Below are 6,638 nucleotides of genomic sequence, written 5' to 3'. Positions count from 1 at the left end.
TTGCTCACACTCCATCCACTGGGGCCTCTGGGGAGGGTTCATTGCTCACACTCCATCCACTGGGGCCTCTGGGGAGGGTTCATTGCTCACACTCCATCCACTGGGGCCTCTGGGGAGGGTTCATTGCTCACACTCCATCCACTGGGGCCTCTGGGGAGGGTTCATTGCGCACACATCCATTCACCCTCTTCTTGAACTGGATGCTGTTTTGGATGTGGTTTCCAGACACATTGAGCTGCTGTGTGGGAGCCACCCAGGCCACGGGTGTGAGGTTTGTGTGCTTCCTGGAGCCATGCCTGGGATACGGGGATGCCTGTGAACCCACACTCCTCTCATCAGGGTCTTGATGGCCTGTGGGGTGAATTGGGTGCAACCTTCTACTTGAAGCTCTTGGCTTTCCTCTTGTGGCTGGAAGACATATCTGCAAACACCCTGGAGACAGGCAGGCTGGAGAAGGAGAGATATGTGTTATAGAGTGACATCTAAATGTGGCATCCAGAGCTTTGTCTTCACCAGCTGACGGCGGAAGAGGAATCAGCTCCCGACCCACCCAATGATTCAGCCCGATAGAATCCCTACAGTGCAGAAGGAGGCCATTCAGCCCATCGAGTCTGCACAACTACAATCTCACTCAGGCCTATCCCCACAACCCCGCACATTTACCCTGCTAACCCCCCTGACACTAGGGTCAATTTATCATGGTCAATCAACCTAACCCGCACATCTTTGGAGTGTGGGGGGAAACCGGAGCACCTGGAGGAAACCCACGCAGACATGGGGAGAACGTGCAACCTCCGCAAAGGCAATGACCCAAGCCGGGAATTGAACCCGGGTCCTTAGCGCTGTGAGGCAGCAGTGCTAACCATTGTGTCACTGTGCTGTGGATATTCATCTGTGCAAAATTAATGAGATTCCAAGTGTGGAATTGGCCGTGAGTTCCTGATATTCCAGCCAGTGGGATGGACGCTGCCGGAACGATCGACCTCCATACTTACCTCGCTCAGAGTATTCCGCCCACTATCCCGGCGTTCCTAGATATATTAGGGATATTGGAATGTCGGGAAAGTTGTAGAAAATCCAGGTCTGGGTTTGGTTCTGTGTGGATCAGGCCCATGTGGAAATTGAAATGTGAGTATTGGTGTCGCTGGGTGGACGATGTTCAGTTTATATTTGTCCGCTTGGAAGGGGAGCTTTGTCAAAGTCGCTGAAGATAAAACATGGAGAGCAGGCGGAATGGCAAGGTCAGGATGCAAACTGAACCCCAGCAAACTGAACCCCAGCAAACTGAACCCCAACAAACTGAACCCCAACAAACTGAACCCCAGCAAACTGAACCCCAGCAAACTGAACCCCAACAAACTGAACCCCAGCAAACTGAACCCCAACAAACTGAACCCCAGCAAACTGAACCCCAACAAACTGAACCCCAACAAACTGAACCCCAACAAACTGAACCCCAGCAAACTGAACCCCAACAAACTGAACCCCAGCAAACTGAACCCCAACAAACTGAACCCCAACAAACTGAACCCCAACAAACTGAACCCTAACAAACTGAAATCCAACAAACTGAACCCCAGCAAACTGAACCCCAACAAACTGAACCCCAACAAACTGAACCCCAGCAAACTGAACCCCAACAAACTGAACCCCAACAAACTGAACCCCAGCAAACTGAACTCCAGCAAACTGAACCCCAGCAAACTGAACTCCAGCAAACTGAACCCCAACAAACTGAACCCCAGCAAACTGAACTCCAGCAAACTGAACCCCAACAAACTGAACTCCAGCAAACTGAAGTCCAGCAAACTGAACTCAGAACGCCATCCAAAGGGAAACAAGGAGAATTGTGCTTTTGTCAAACTCACTCAGAGACATTGTGCTTTTCACTGAGAAACTTCGATAACTTAATCAGCTGTTGTCCAGTTAATGTTGAAGGCAAAACACAAGACAGAACGTGTGTTACCACCTGGTCAGGGGGAAGGTGTTGATGAAAGAAGGGATGATTATTTCATGGCGCTTTTACAACTTCAGGAAGCCCGGAAGCTTCCAAACCCAGTGAAACACTTTAACTGAGATAAAAACCACCCCCCTACCCGCCTCCCATACACCCCACCCCTACACCCTCCCCCACACGTAAACCCCTCCCCTACCCCTGCTCCCCTACCCCCCTCCCCTACCACCCTTCCCTACCCCCGCTCCCCTACCCCACTCCCCTACCACCCTTCCCTGCCCCCCTCCCCTACCCCACTCCCCTACCCCCTCATCTTTCCCCTCCCCTACCGACCACCCCTAAACGCCTCCCCTAAACCACTCCCCTACGTCCCTCCCCTACATCCCTCCCCTACCTCCCTCCCCTACCCCCCTCCCCTACCCCACTCCCCTACCCCCCTCCTGTATCCCCCTCCCGTACCACCCTCCTCTACCCCCCTCCCCTACCCCCTCCCCTACCCCTCTCCCCTACATCCCTCCCCTACATCCCTCCCCTACCCCCTTCCCCTACCCCTCTCCCCTAACCCCTCCCCTAAACCCCTCCCCTACAACGCTCACCTACATCCCTCCCCTAAAACCTTCCCCTAAACCCCTCCCCTAAACCCTTCCCCTACACCCCTACCCTACACATCTACGTTAAACCACTCCCCTAAACCCCTCCCCTACATCCCTCCCCAACCCCCCTCCCCAACCCCCCTCCCCAACCCCCCTCCCCAACCCCCCTCCCCTACGTCCCTCCCCTACACCCCTGCCCTAAACCCATCCCTTAAACATCTCCCCTAAATCCCTCCCCGACACCCCTCCCATAAAGCCCTCCCCTACACCCCTCCCCTACACCCCTCCCATAAAGCCCTCCCCTACACCCCTCCTCTAGAACCCTCCCCTAAATACCTCCCCTATACCCCTCCCCTAAACCCCTCCCCTACACCCCCCCCATAAAGCCCTCCCCTACACCCCTCCCCTACACCATTCCCCTAAACCCCTCCCCTAAACCCCTCCTCTGCACCCTCCCCAACACCCCTCCCCAACACCCCTCCCCTACACCCCTCCTCTGCACCCTCCCCTACACCCCTCCCCGTCACCCCTCCGCGACACCCATCCCCAACGCCCATCCCCGACACCCCACCCCTACACCCCTCACCTACACCCCTCACCTACACCCCTCCTCCACAACCCTCCCCTAAACCGCTCCCCTACACCCCTCCCTAAACCCCTCCCCTAAACACCTCCCCTGCACTCCATCCCTAAACCCCTCCCCGAAACCACTCCCCTACACTCCACCCCAAACCACTCTCGTAAACCCCTCCCCTAATCCCCTCCCCTAAACCCCTCCCCTACACCCCTCCCCTAATCCCTCCCCCAACACCTCCCCTACACTCTTCCCCTAAACCCCTCCCACACATCCCTCCCCTCCACCCCTTCCCTGAACCCCTCCCCTAAAATCCTCCCCAACACCCTTCCCCTAAACCCGTCCCCTAAACCCCTCCCCTAAACCCCTCCACTACACCCTTTCCCTAAATCCCTCCCCTACACCCTTCCCATGCACCCTCCCCTACACTCCTATCTTAACCCCTCCCTTACACCCCCCAACACCCCTCCCTGCACCCCTCCCTGTGCCCTCTCCTGTGCTCTTCCCCTGCGTCCGTCCCCGACACCCCTACCCTACACCCCTCTCCAACACACCTCCCCTGCGCTCCTCCCCATGCCCCTCCTCTGCACCCCACCCCTGTGGACCTCCCCTGCACCCCACCCCTACCCCTCTTCCCTGTGCCCCTCGCCTGCACCCCACCATTGCGCCCCTCCCCTGTCCCCCTACCCTGTGCCCCTCCCCTAAACCCCTCCCCTACACTCCTCCCCTAAATCCCTCCCCTCTACCCCTTCCCTGCACCCCTCCCCTGCACCCCTCCCCTGCACCCCTCCCCTTCATCGCTCCCCTAACGCCCTCCCCTAAAGCCCTCCCCTAAACCCCTCTCCTAAAGCCCTCCCCTACACCCCTCCACCACACCCCTTCGCTGCGCTGCTCCCCTACACCCCTCTCCTACACCCTCCCCTACACCCCTCCCCTACACCCGTCCCCACCTCTGCTCCCCTCCCCTGCGACCCTCCCCTGTGACCCTCCCTGCACCCCTCTCCTGCACCTCTCCCCTGCGTCCCACACCTGCACCCCCTCCCCTGCACCCCTCCCCTGCACCACTCCCCTGCGCCCCTCCCCTGCACCCCTCCCCTTCATTGCTACCCTAAACCCCTCCCCTAAACCCCTGCCCTCCACTACACTGTTCCCCTAACCCCCTCCCTACACCTCTCCCCTAAACCCCTCCCCTAAACCCCTCCCCTAAATCCCTCTCCTAAAGCCCTCCCCTACACCCCTCCACTACACCCCTTCCCTGCGCTCCTCCCCTACACCCCTCCCCTACACCCTTCCCTGAAACCCCTCCCCTACACCCTTCCCCTATACCCCTCCCTTGCGCCCCTCCCCTGCGCCCCTCCCCAGCACCCCTTCCCTGCACCCCTCCCCTTCATCGCTCTCCTAAACCCCTCCCCTAAACCCATCCCCCAAACCTCTCCCCTAAACCCCTCCCCTAAACCCCTCTCCAAAAGTCCTCCCCGACACCCCTTCACTACACCCCTTCCCTGCGCTCCTCCCCTACACCCCTCCCCCTACAACCTTCCCCGCCCCAGCGCCTCACCCGTGCACCCCACCTCTGCGCCCCTCCCCTGCGACCCTCCCCTGCACCTTTCCCATGCGCCCCACCCCTGCACCCCTCCCCTGCTCCCCTCCCTGCGCCCCGCCCATGCACCCTCCCCTGCACCCCTCCCCTTCATCCCTCCCCTAAACCCCTCCCTAAAACCCTCTCCTAAAGTCCTCCCCTACACCCCTCCACTACACCCTTCCCCGAAACCCCTCCCCTGCGACCCTCCCCTGCACCCTACCCTGCACCTCTTCCATGCGCCCACCACCTGCACCCCTCCCCTGCACACCTCCCCTGCGCCCCTCCCCTGCGCCCCTTCCTTGCACACCTCCCCTTCATCGCTCCCCTAAACCCCTCCCCTAAACCCATCCCCTAAGCCCCTCCCCTACTGTTCCCCTAACCCCCTCCCCTACACCTCTCCCCTAACCCCCTCCCCTAAACCCCTCCCCTAAATCCCTCTCCTAAAGCCCTCCCCTACACCCCTCCACTACACCCCTTCCCTGCGCTCCTCCCCTTCATCGCTCCCCTCAACCCCTCCCCTCCACTATACTGTTCCCCTGTGCCCCCTCCCCTACACCTCCCCTCTAAACCCCTCCCCTAAATCCCTCCCCTACACCCCTCCCCTACACCCTTCCCCTAAACTCCTCCCCTAAACCCCTCCCCTAAACGCCTCCCCACACCCCTCCCCTACACCCCTTCCCGCGCTCCTCCCCTGTGCCCCTCCCCTGCACTTCTACCTGTGCCCCTCCCCTGTGCCCCTCCCCTGCCCCCCTCCCCTGCACCCCATCCCTGCACCCCTCCCCTGCACCTCACCCCTGCGCCCCTCCCCTTCACCCCTCCCCGCGCTCCTCCCCTGTGCCCTTCGCCCGCACCCCTCCATGTGCCCCTCCTCTGTACCCCTCCCCTGCACCCCATCGCTGCGCCCCTCCCCTGCACCTCACCCCTGTGCCCCTCCCCTACACCCCTCCCTGCGCTCCTCCCCTGTGCCCCTCGCCTGCACCCCTCCATGTGCCCCTCCTCTGTACCCCTCCCCTGTGTCCCGCCCCTACACCCATCTCCTACACCCCCCCCCGTGCTCCTTCCCTGCGCTACTCCCCACGCCCTCCCCTGCACCCCACCCCTGCCCCCCTTCCCTGTGCCCCTCCCCTGCACCCCACCATCGCGCCCCTCCCCTGTGCCCCAACCCTGTGCCCCTCCCCTGTGCCCCTCCTATGCCCCACCCCTGCACCTCTTCCCTACATCCGACCCCTGCGCCCCTCTCCTACACCCCACCCCTGCGCCCCTCCCCTAAACCCCTCCCCTGCGCTCCTCCCCAGCGACCCTCCCCTGCACCCCACCCCTGCACCTCTCCCCTGCACCCCTCCCCTGCACCCCTCCCCTGCACCCCACCCCTGCACCTCTCCCCTCCACCCCACCCTTGCGCCCCTCCCCGTGCCCCTCCCCTGTGCCCCTCCCCTGCGCCCCTCCTGCCTCTCCCTGTGTTATATTTTGGAGTTGGGAGTTTGCAGCTTCAGGTTGTAGTCACTGCAGAATGAGAATGGCAGAGAGCGGAGAGAGCACAGAGGGCACATTGATACAGACACATCTGCGGAGGATGTCCCCACCTCACTGCCAAGCTAACTGTGAGCTTTTCTTTTTTCAAGTGTCCTCAGTTGGTCAGGATGAATGAGTCATGGCTGGAAAATTCAGAGATATAACCATGAAGCAACTCCAGAAGCCAGACACCACCAGCACAGAACGGAACTGAGATCTTTCCTGTTGTAACGCGGGGGAAGCTAGATGTCTGGAGGTGAAGATGGGGCAATGCAAAGAGTACAAAATGTCACTCCATCCCAGCCAGGTGTTAGTGCGATTGTTGCTCAATCTCCACTCTGTCATTTAACCTTTAACAAGAAGAACCGGATAAACATCTGACTAGGAACATGTGATAGAGCATTATTGGAAGCATAAATTCAC

Source organism: Mustelus asterias, chromosome 14 (genome assembly GCF_964213995.1).
Source record: "Mustelus asterias chromosome 14, sMusAst1.hap1.1, whole genome shotgun sequence".
Lineage (NCBI taxonomy): Eukaryota > Metazoa > Chordata > Chondrichthyes > Carcharhiniformes > Triakidae > Mustelus > Mustelus asterias.
Note: the sequence above shows the minus strand (reverse complement) of the source record.